At 32.6% G+C, this 13,014-nt stretch overlaps 1 long non-coding RNA gene across 1 annotated transcript; it reads right to left on the reverse strand.

The window, feature by feature from the left end:
- Nucleotides 1–9,554: 9,554 nt before the first annotated feature.
- Nucleotides 9,555–10,580, reverse strand: LOC106798048 (uncharacterized). The gene is made up of 3 exons (XR_001387431.3): nucleotides 10,326–10,580; nucleotides 9,946–10,233; nucleotides 9,555–9,865 (listed from the first exon to the last, which is right to left on the reverse strand). It is a non-coding gene; the product is annotated as an uncharacterized lncRNA (long non-coding RNA).
- Nucleotides 10,581–13,014: the final 2,434 nt, after the last annotated feature.

Genomic DNA, 13,014 nt, shown 5'->3' on the forward strand with positions numbered 1-13,014 from the left:
TCATGTCTTTAAATTGAAAAAGAATTTATATGGTTTAAAACAAGCCCCTAGGGCCTGGTATGAACGTCTGAGTAAATTTCTTTTAGAAAAAGGTTTTTCAAGAGGAAAAGTTGATACCACCCTTTTTATTAAAAGAAAATTGAATGATATATTCTTAGTACAAATATATGTTGATGATATCATTTTTGGGTCAACTAATGATTCTCTTTGCAAAGAATGCGAATGTATGAATACATGAATTTTGATGATGCCAAAGAAGAATCAAACAAGGCCGCTTCAAAGGATAAGCATTTGCATAAAGATTAATTCAAGATTGCTTCAACAAATAAAGCCTTCTTTCAAGATTCACTAAAGTTCAAGTCTTGCCTCAAAACAAAGGGTTTCAAAGTCATGCAAGGCTCTGGTAATCGATTACCTGGAAGTGTAATCGATTACAAGAAGGGAAGAATGAAAAATAGCTATTGAAAAGGGTTATGAATTTGAATTTTGGACATGTAATCGATTACCATATGTCTGTAATCGAATACCAGCAACGAAACTCATGAAATTCAAATTAAAAAGTCATGACCCTTCAAATTATAACTGTGTAATCGGTTACTAGTGGAGAGTTTTCAGAAAATCTAACAAGAGTCACATCTTTTGATTGGATTTGTGAATGGCCATCAAAGGCCTATAAATAGGTGGCTTGGGCACGAATTTTGTAGAGAGAGTTTTGCTTGTTCAAAATGTCTTATCCTCTCAAAAGGAAATGAAGAGAGATATTCGAAGAGAACTTCATTGCCAAATGCTCTCTCAAAAGAAACTCTTGGGCGAACACTTGTAAATCTATTAGGAGTTCATCCATGGACTTCAATTGTAATATCCTTCTCTTCAAGAGAGAATTCCTCTTCTTTCTTCTTATACAAAGAGATTGATTAAGGGACCGAGGGTCTCTTAAGTTGTAAGGAATTATGAACACAAAGGATGGGTTGTCCCTGTCTGGTTCAGACTTTGTAAAAGGATTTTACAAAGAGAAAAGAAAATCTCAAATGGGTTGCTCAAGTAGGTTGCCATAGATTTAAAGATATGGGTAGCCATTGAATTTTATTCCTTTAGTCCTATAATGGTAGAGAGAAATACAACTATATAAAAAAACCTAGAGAAGAATGGAATGATGATGAAAGAAGAAAGAAGAAGATTCCTCCTTAGCCCCAAAATGTTGAATGCGATCAACTTGGGTACATGAGATTCAATTGTCCTGTGTTTAAAAGAAGAATGGAAAAATCCGACAAGAGGAATTTCAAATAGAAGAAAGAAGAGAAAGGATACATCACTTGAGAAGATAATGCCATAAATTCTTCAAGTGCTTCAGAGAATAAAATCATAAGTCTGGGTATCATGATGAAAGACTATGAAAACAGAGAAGAACAAAGTCAATACATTGATAGCAATTTCTCCAAATACATGGCATGCATCAAAGTTTATTCATATTTCTCCCCTAGATAAGTGGATATGTGATTTATGAAGACAATAAGCAAAGGCCACATTTCTCCCTAGAAAAGTGAATCTCAAGAAAAGTGAATATGTGATTTATGGAGTCAACAAAGGTCACTTGATCAACAAGCCCAACAAGTGATATCAAATTATACCAACAGGTCACTTGTCTTTGATTGATTACTTTTGATGCTTGTTTTCTACTTAAGTTTAGATTATCCTTGATGATTGTGATTGAATTTGATATATTGTGTTTGATGATTGATTGATTGTGTTTTTGATTAATGTGTTTGTTTTTGCTTGATTGATATTCAATGTTTGTTAGTTTGATTGATTGATTGTATGTTATATTTGATTAATTGCGTTTGATGATTGTTTTTTATTGAGTTTTGATTGTCTTGGATAATTGTCTTTTATTGTGTTTTGTTGATTGCTTTTGATTGTATGTTTGATTGATTGTGTTTTTTTATTGATGTGTTATTGTACTTGTTTTTGCTTGATTAATATTGAATGATTGTTTTAATGCCTTTTGGTTTCACTTGATTCTCATACATTGCAACAAGTGGTAACATTTTTCTCCTCTCTATTCATGATTTTCTTTTAATGTTGATAAAGGGTGGGAGATAGGTAAAAGATATATGAAATCTTTATGAGACAACTTTTTATATATGAAATCTATGAAATCTTCAACTATCTCATATAAGCAATCATTGCAAAACAAAGGGGAGTAAAACTATATACAAATGGATATTTTTTTGTTGTTGTTGCTCCTAACCTACAGGTGATTGTCATCATAAAAAAGGGAGAGAATGTAAATCATGCAGGTTTTGATGATGTCAAAAAGAATTTGTTTGATAATGAGTGTCATCATCAAAAAGGGGGATAATGTGGATCATGCATTGCTTTGATGATATCGAAAAGAAATCACTTGATTTTCATCATCAAAAAGGGGGAGAATGTGAATGTATGAATACATGAATTTTGATGATACCAAAGAAGAATCAAACAAGGCCGCTTCAAAGGATAAGCATTTGCTTCAAGATTAATTCAAGATTGCTTCAACAAACAAACCCTTGTTTCAAGATTCACTAAAGATCAACCCTTGCCTCAAAACAAAGGGTTTAAAATTCATGCAAGGCTCTGGTAATCGATTACCAGGAAATGTAATCGATTATTAGAAGGGAAGAATGAAAAATAGCTGTTGAAAAAGGTTTTGAATTTGAATTTTGAACAAGTAATCGATTACCATATGTCGACAATTGATTACCAGCAACGAAACTCCTAAAATTCAAATTCAAAAGTCATGACCCTTCAAATTATAACTGTGTAATCGATTACACAAACATTGTAATCGATTACTAGTGGAGAGTTTTCAGAAAATTTGTCAACAGTCACATTTTTTGAATGGATTTGAGAATGGCCATCAAAGACCTATAAATAGGTGACTTGGGCACAAATTTTGTAGAGATAGTTTTGCTTGTTCAAAATGTCTTATCCTTTCAAAAGGAAATGACGAGAGATATTCCAAGAGAACTTCATTGCCAAATGCTGTCTCAAAAGAAACTCTTGGGCGAACACTTGCAAATCTATTAAGAGTTCATCCATGGACTTCAATTGTAATATCCTTCTTTGCAAGAGAAAATTCCTCTTCTTTCTTCTTATACAAAGAGATTGATTAAGGGACCGAGGGTCTCTTAAGTTATAAGGAATTATGAATACAAAGGATGGGTTGTCCCTATGTGGTTCAGACTTTGTAAAAGGATTTTACAAAGAGAAAGGAAAATCTCAAGTGGGTTGCTTGAGTACAGGATGTAGGCACAAACTTTTCTGAACCAGTATAAAACTGTGTTTGCATTCTCTCTTCCCTTATCTCATTTATTTTGTTGCAATCAATTTTGTCTTGCATGATTAAAGAACATTATTAAATTGATTGTTGTTGCTTCTTTTGCATTCTGAGCCTATCTCATTTAGAAGGGGGTTAAAAGTTTTTTAGTGAGAAATTAATTCACCTTTTCTTAAGATAACTGAGGCCACATTTGTCCAACAAAGAACTCTCTCAAGATATGCAAAATGAATTTGAAATGTCAATGATGGGTGAGTTAAACTTTTTTCTTGGGCTGCAAATAAAGCAAACGAAGAATGGAATATTTATCAGTCAATCAAAATATTGGAAAGACCTAATTAATAGGTTTGGGATGGAAAATGTTAAACACATGGCTACTCCTATGAGTACTGCTTGATATCTGGATAAAGATGAAACCAGTTAGTCAATAGACATAAAGAAATATAGAGGTATGATCGGATCTCTTCTTTATTTATTTGCAAGTAGACCTGATATAATGTTTACTGTTTGTATGTGTGCAAGATTTCAAGCAAATCCTAAAAAATCTCACCTTAGTGCAGTTAAAAGAATCATGAGATACTTATTAGGCACTATCAATCTAGGATTATGGTATCCTAAGAATTCCTCTTATAATCTAATAGGATACTTTGATTCTAATTTTGCACTGGTGGAACCTGTCATTTTATTGGCTCTGCTCTAGTATCATGGCATAGTAAAAAAACATAATAGTGTTGTTTTATCCACTGCTGAGGCAGAATATATTTCTGCTGGAAGTTGTTGTGCATAAATACCTTGGATGAAATGATAACTTTCTGACTATGGATTAATCCTTGATCATATTCCCATTCGATGTGATAACACAAGTACAGTCAATCCATCTAAAAATCCTATTATGCACTCGAGAACCAAGCATATTGAAATTAGACATCATTTCTTGAGAGATCATGTTCGAAAAGGGCATTGGGTACTAGAATTTGTTGACACAAACAATCAGTTAGCTGATATCTTTATAAAACCTCTCCCTAAAGAAACTTTATTTTCTATTAGAAGAGAATTAGGACTCTTAGATATAAATAACTTAGATAAATAGATATTTTGTTTGTCTATTTTATTATTATTTTTCTTATGATTGTTAACTTTTGATTGAGTTTTGATTATTTTTTGCTTGAATTTTGATTGTCTTCGATGATTGTGTTTTATAGTTTATTGATTACTTTTTTATGATTGTTTTTTACTAAGTTTTGATGATTGTTTTTGCTTGAGTTTTGATTGTCTTTGATGATTATGTTTGATAGTTATGATGATTATTGATTGCTTTTGATGATTGTTTTTTATTGAGTTTTGATTGTCTTTGATGATTGTGTTTGAAAGTTATGATGATTGTTGATATTATATATTTTTATTATTTATACTGAATGTGTATTTTTGTGGGTGCAAAATAGTTAGTTGTAATGCATATTTCACTTGAAAATCCATGTTTTTGGGTCTTGTAATCGATTACCATAGAACAAGCCCCTATAATCGAATACAATAGGTTGTAATTGATTACCAAAGGGGTTTTGGCTGCTGCAGGATACGCCTGTAATCTATTACAGCTCGTCCCTAACTACAAATAATGCATTTTCTCTCTCCTTGCATAGACCCTCTTCTTCCTCATTCTTCTTGACGGCGCCCTCCATTCCTAAAACTTCAAATCTTCATATCTTTCTCATTTCTTGTCCAAATCACTTTAAACAAAGTCCTAATTTCATGTTTTTCAATTCTCTACAAACACCACCGATCAGAATATGCAGAAATAGTCTCAAATGGTAGAACCATCAAGGAAGAGAAATGGTTCATCCTCCACAACCACTGCTGTAGGACAACACCGCCACAGCACATCCGATGACCCACCAACACCACCTAATCCTTCTTTTTCTTCTCAACAGTCATTGACTCTATTTTCTTCAGATGAACAACATCAAAGGTTCTATTCCCTATTCTCAAATCGTGTCATTCTTAATCCTAAATATCTAGACATAGAATTCTTTGATGGGGAAACCTTTTATTGTTATAAGTTTTTCAAAATTCTGAGTTAGTTGATTTTATGTCTCTAAAATTGCCGTTCTATCCTGAATTAGTTTGAGTCTTTTATAATAATTAGCAAATTCGGGATGGTGTCATTTTCTTTGAGGTGCATAAAATACTCATTGTTATTTATCAATCTCTATTTTATTCTTTGACAAAACTCAGTAGTCAGTGTTCCTTTGGAGGGCACTCCAGTTGATGATTGGAAGCATATCTATTATAGTCATGATGCTCATAAAATGGTCTGTAATGACCATGCTAATATGATCGGCAGATTGCTTGCTGGTTCATTCACCTTTGAATGTCGCATTATGCATTATATTCTTTGTCGAGTTTTGCTTCCACGTTCCACAAATCTTGCTTAGGCCTCTTAGGAGGATTTAATTTTGCTATGGGCTCTTCAAACCGGTCACCAAATTGACTAAGTCCATCTTGTTAGGTACCGTATGCATAAGGCATTATGGGCCAATGCATCTTTTCCTTATCCTCATCTTGTCACTCTATTTCTTCAGCATTTTAATGTTCCTTTAGAGGATGAACCTTTTGTTAAGGTCAAACATTTATTTGCTATTGGTGCTAATGTTGTTGCCTCCTTTGGATAGCGAAAGGATGTGGATGGCCAATGGGTGCATAAACACGACCTTCCACCTCCAATTCCTGATGAACACACACCCTTCCTGCCACCGCAACAGGATTCCTCATCTTTCTTATTGAATGACGTTCTCATTGAGCTTAGGTATCTTAGGGATTTCGCTGGTGATCGTTTCGATGCTATGGACTCACGCATCACGCGTCTTGAAGATGACATGAGCTTCATTCGTCGTTGCTTTGATCCTCCTGCGGATCCAGAGAAGTTTCTTTTACATCCTACTTTTATCTAGTATTATAAGTCATTAATTTTTTGGACAATTTACTATTTCAGCCTAGTATTTGGCTTTGGATATTTTAGCACTTGGTTCCTTTGTGCTTGTTTTAGATACTTAGCACTTATTTCGTGTTTGCTTTGGATATTTCGCACTTGGTTATTTTATGTTGCTATGGATGATTAGCTTTTGTTTATTTTGTGATGATTGCTTTGGATTTTCTGGCTTTGTTATTTTGTCCGGTATTTTTGACATTTTGATGTTGCCAAAGGGGGAGAGAAACTCAAGAAAACGGGTAGACTATTTTTTCTAAACATAGGAAATAAATTGCAAAATTAAGTGGGAGTAAGGGTGAGTGCTCACCTTGCAAATAGAATATCTTTTAATCATGATTTCATATAGTTGTCATCATCAAAATGAGGGAGAATGTGATTGCATATGCTGTATGAAGGTTTTGATGATGCCAAAGATTGAAGCAATTCAAAGTTTACTACAAGTTCAAGACAAGATCAAGAGATCAAGAGAAAGGATTCATGATAGTCCATTATTTTTTAATAGAATATCTTAAAAGATTGCAAAGGTTTGACCTTAAATGCATAAATTTTTAAAATCTCTTATAAAAAGTTTAAGTGTTTTTACACATTTTAAAATAGTATATTTCTCTATGGTAATCGATTACCGGAAGCTGTAATCGATTACCAAAATCAAAAATTAATTTTGCAAAGTTTTCAGAAAGTTTGAATTTGAATTTTAAAGGCTGTAATCGATTACCACCTTTGTGTAATTGATTAACAGTAACGAAATTTTTTAAAATTCAAACTGGAAAGACATGACTCCTCAATAATTAACTATGTAATCGATTACCAAAGATCTGTAATCGATTACCAGTGAGAAAATTTCAAAAAATAACTCTGAAAAGTCACATCCTTTCATGAGAGTTTGCAAAACCACCAAAGGCCAATAAATATGTGACTTGTGTTCGAAAATCTTCAAAGTTTTTCAGAACTTCATTGTTTTATCCTCTCAAAAGCAAACCTTTGGCCAAACATTTGCATATCAATTAAGGATTCTTCTAAGTTCTTCATGTTGTATTATTTTTCTGTTAAAGAGAAAAAAAATCTTTTGTACTTCAAAAACAAATTGTTGTTGTAATCAAGAGGCAGTGGGTATGTTTATTTGTAAGTTTTTCTTAACACAAGGGAAAGGTATCCCTAGGTGGTTCAGAAGTTGTAAAGGAATTTACAAGGATAGTGGAAATCTCAAGTGGATTGCTTGAGGACGGGACGTAGGCACAGAAAGTGGCCGAACCTGTATAAATTGAGTTTGCAATTCTCTCTTCCCTAATCTCATTTACATTATTGCGCTTTAATTTTATTTTTCACATTTAAAGATTATCGAATAAACTGTTCATTGCTTTTTTTTTGCATATTAAGTCTGCATATATCTTTTAAAGAGAGAATTAAAATTTGTTAGGGGAAAATTTTGAAACTTAATTCACCCCCGCCCCACTTAAGTTATTGAGGCCACTTGTTTCACAACTGAAACTGAAAATTTTGAAATTTGAATTAAGCCGCGAAATGGTGGAACGAAGAACATAAGGAAGCTCAGCATGGGTCTTTGAAGACGAGCTTCAGTGATGTGACCTCCTAGGCCTGCAAGCTAGTGAGACATAGCCTAGCCTATTGAATTTCAAAATGAAATTTGTTTATTGAAAATCGCAAAACCGTGGAACAAAGAAGCAGAGGAAAGAAGGCGTGGCTCATACAAGCAAGAGTAATATAATAATGCCAAAAAATGAAGGACATGATGCGTGGAAGAACTGATCATTATTTTATTATTAAAGATAGATAACCACTGGAGTGACGTGTTTATGTGTAATGAGGAGTTGAATGCATTAAGATAAAGATTTTATGGTTGGTTTGGTTCAAAGGAAAAATATTTTTGAAACTCACATAATTTTTATATGAGTGTTCATTGAAAAATGCTTTGATGGTAAGTTTGATTTTGGAAAAGAATCAAAGCAAATAAAAAGAAGCGAAAAGATAACAAAAAAAAGATTCAAAATTTGGATAATTTTGTATGTTGTTTAATGAGAAAGAAAATAGAAGAAGTAAAAGTTAAGGAAAATAATAGGAAAAAAAAAGAATAAAGAGTGGATGACTGTGAATTATTTGGTAATAAAGAAAGATAAAAAATGTGAGTGTGTAAACTCTCACATTTTCTTTTCTTTCACTTTTATAAAGAAGAGAAAAATGATATAAAACCTACTTATAATAATCTTTCCTTCTTTTATCTCTTTCAATCAAAGGATGAAAGTTCAACAAAGGATAGGTATTGTCAATTCATTTCCACTATAATGAAAGTTGAAAGTTCTTCCCTCCTCCACCCACTAACTTTCATGCAAGCCGAAAGAAACTTGTGTGACAAATAATGCATGACACAACAGAGGAAATTAAGCAGCTGATGTCTTTATGATCAATCTTTAAATCTTGTTAGTATCACTTGATTTATGCAATTAAAATAAGTTGTTGTTGCAACATATTAGGAGAATCATTGTCATTTTAAATTTAGCCAAAGTCTAGGAGTTTCTTTCCCTAATTTTAGCATCACTAGTCATGTATAAAACCAGCACTCTATCTCTGTATTCCTTAATTCAGTACATAATAAAACACAGATTGGGTTTGGTATCCTGCTTTTCATATTTCAAATATTCATTTATTTGTTTTATGGTATCTAGAGCTTGGACTTTGATCTGCGCCTTTTTTCTTCTCTTTTTCAATTCTTTCGCTCTAAGAATTTAAGGCAGACTGAACTGGTTTTCATGGACTCGCAAACGGGAGGAAACTGATCAAATATGCAGTTTGGTGTTGAGAAACTTGTCCGATCGAACTACAAGTATTGGCGACTGTGCATTGAAGCTTTTCTCCAAGGGCAGGATTTATGGGATCTCATGGCAAAAATGACATGAAAATGCCACCAGATACACCGGACACGATGGAGGCCCGACGAAAATGGAAGGTAAAATATGGGAAGATGTTGTTTGTTCTGAGAATGACGGTCAACAAGGAATTAATTGATCACATTAGAGATCTTGACACACCAAAGGATGTATGGGAGACACTAGAAAAACTCTTCTCCAAGAAAATGTTGCTCGATTGCAGTTGCTGGAAAATGAACTTGCATCCACAGTGCAAGGTAATCTTACAATTGCTGAATACTTCTTAAAGATTAAAAATCTTTGTGCAGATCTGAGTGAGAAAATCAGTGAGGCAAGTGAAGGAGATACATCATTAGGGGTTTGAAAAAGGAGTATTCTCCATTTATCATGTCCATTCAAAGATGGACCAACCAATCATCATTGGAGGAGTTACAAAATTTTCTCACAAATCAAGAAGCTTTTACATCCATAGAAGTTTCTTTTACATCCTACTTTTATCTAGTATTATAAGTCATTAATTTTCTGGACAATTTACTATTTCATCCTTGTATTTGGCTTTGGATATTTTAGCACTTGGTTCCTTTGTGCTTGCTTTAGAATATGAAACATCTCCAACAAAAAATGATTCTATATTTGATGTAGCTTGAGTCTTCTCCATCTCCACATCTTCATCTTCTTTTCCTAAAACTCAAAATAATAATAAATATTAGAATAAACTCAATTAAGAGATTAGAAGATAACAATTATTACACATTATTTACCTTGCATATCAAATCGTAGTAACCAATTTTTAGTACATATCAAGGCTTGCATGTTGTCAGCAAGAAGTCTAGTTCAATATTTTTTAAGCACCCGTGAGCCAATACTAAATACTGATTCGGAAGCCACCGTTGTAATTTGGATGCTTAAAATATCACAAGCCAATAGTGAAAGATCTGGAAACTGAGCTTGATTGTCCTTCCAATATTGCAAAACATCAAGATTGGGATGATATTTAGTTGAGATTTACCCACTTGTGACATATCTTGATCTTCAAATTGTATAAACTCCTACATTAATTCCACAAAATAAAAAATAGTTAGTCAAAGTAAATAAGAATAAATGATTTGTAGTTAAAAAATTAAGAGAAACCTTGACTTACATCCATAACATCAACTTGAGCAATACTAATAGTACTAGTAATAACCATAGTCTCTTGTGATCAACCTTGACTTAAACCAACATTGCTTCTTGTTTCTTTGGAATAAATTTGAACATACTCATTATATAGAGTATACAACTTGTGCTCCATAACTTTCAACTTTGCTTGACAAGATATTGGATCAAGACCAAGTTTTGAATAACAATACTTCAAAAGTTTGATTTTAAAGCGTGGACCTAGAATGCACCCAAAGGAAAGCACATTGCTATAATCACTCTAATATTTATCAAACTTTGTTTTTGTATCAATTTCCATTGTTCTAATCAACACATCCTTATTACTCAAATTTTGAAGCAATAAACATTCAATTTTCCACACTTACATGAAATACAAATTAGACATTGGGTAAGAGGAACCAAATATCAACTCTGTGATTTGAAAAAAAGGACGCAAAAAATCACACATTTTTTGTCCTCTCTCCCATTCTTCATTAATAGGACAACTTGAATAGCTCCTATAATCAATTGCGAGACTACAAAAAGCACATCAATATACAAGGGCACTCTAAAGCATCACAAAATTAGAATTCCACCTAGTAATGACATCTAAGCACAAACCCATCTTTGTATGAATACCACCAACTTTTGCAACACAAGCTTCTGATCCCCCCATTAGTATGCAAAAGTCTTTCCTTCAAATAGTCTTGCATTTTATGATTGGAAGAAGCATCATCTAGAGTTAATGAAAATATTTTCTGCTCAATCCCCCATTCTTCCATAAAAACCATATGTAAATTTAGCCATCTCACGCCCCGAGTGTGGAGGAGGAAAATGAGAAAAAATAAGCATTTTACTATTCAACTTGCAATTTGCATCAACATAATGTGCAGTTAATGAAATATAACCTCAGAAGTACAAGATGTCCACACATCAGATGTCAAGTTTATTCTACAAGGGACTTTAGACAACATGCATTTCATTTTTTTCTTTTCAGATTCATACAGATTGTTCACATTCATGGTAGCAACACGCCTAGAGGATACCTTCACATCAGGATGCAAATATTGTAATAACTCTTTAAACCTTCTATGTTCAATAAAAGATAATGGAAAATCAAGCTCAATAATTATCATACATATACCACACTTTGATCTATTTTCTTATTTCTTAATCTCCCAGCATGATCGAGAATAATATTTCGAACATCACTATTAGAACGCGTCTTCAAATATACATCACATTTCCCCATACAATGTTGTAAGGTTGAAGTCCCATTCTTATTGTCACCGCCCACATAATCTTTCAAACAATATTTTCATTTACTCCTTACTTTTCCATCACTATGCATAACAGGTTTCTCAAAAAAATTCCACATATGTGATGAATAATTTCTAGCCCTCTTTTTGGCATTTTAGACTCAATAGGTTCATCTTCATGAATAACATTTCCATGCAAATCCACATCAATACTCTCATTGTTATTCTCATCAACATTAACTTCAAAAGAATCCATATTTAAAATTCGAAATAATAAAATTAAATGAACTCAATTCTAAATTCAAATAAATCACACAAAAACTCAATTCATCTTGCTCATAACTTGCAGATCAAGAATTTCGTGGTTCATTCCCTTATCCCATGATTTTATCATATAATAATAATTAAAGAATCACTAGTAATAGAGAACATATTAAAGAATCAACTAAGTATAATTCAGTTGATCTCTATGTAATATTATAAAAATAGAAAGGAAATGAATAATTGACAAGTGAAGTGTGATGGGTGTAGTAATTTTGTGAAAACAAAAGTATCTCTGCAACAGAATTGAGAAAGAAGACATAGAATTGAAGAAGAAAGTACTTGAAAGTAAGAAAATACATAGAGTGTGAACAACTGTAAATGCTCAATGATGGAATAAAATTGAATGTTATTATTCTCAATTTTGAAGAAAATTGATCATACTGTGATTTATTAAAAGAACATATTTTGCCAAGAATCACAAATATTAAAAGTAGGAACGTGAATAAGATAGGATAACATCACAAACAACAGAGAAAAGAAACTGGTCAACATGATCACACAGGCTTCCGTTGCAACAGGTCATCAAGTTATTTTTTCACTTCTTTTATCAATTTCCACCACATTTCCCCTATTTATATAGTCTATATCCGAGATTATAAATAAAGATTATGAATAGTTTATCCGTATTTAGATTTTCTCTACAAAATATACTACCAGTTCAACTACATGTCTCATGCAAAAAAGAAAAGAAAATATTAGCACTGTTTTCATTTTGCAATTTCTATCCTTTTGGTGTTGTCAGGCTCAAACTAAAATTTTGAAACTGTTAATAGATTTCATCTCTCATGCTCTAATTGTATGTTAATATAATATAATTAATTAATGCATAAAAAATGTCAAATACCAAAACAAAAACGTGTGAAAAATATATAAAAAAACTGGCTTTTGTTAATGTCCTTCAAGTAAGAAAAATGTAGAGAAAAGATAGAAATATCAGCTGCAAATGCTGTAGTTGTTTCTTAAGCACAATGGAAAATTTGAAATGTATATCTCATGTAGGAAGCTGATAGGAGCAAGGTACTTGAACAAAGGTTATAATATATGGCCTATGTCGGAGTTGATGCAAAATCTAACCGTACACTAAACACAACACGAGACTATGAGGGTCAT

Source organism: Glycine max, chromosome 3, assembly GCF_000004515.6.
Source record: "Glycine max cultivar Williams 82 chromosome 3, Glycine_max_v4.0, whole genome shotgun sequence".
Classification (NCBI taxonomy): Eukaryota; Viridiplantae; Streptophyta; class Magnoliopsida; order Fabales; family Fabaceae; genus Glycine; species Glycine max.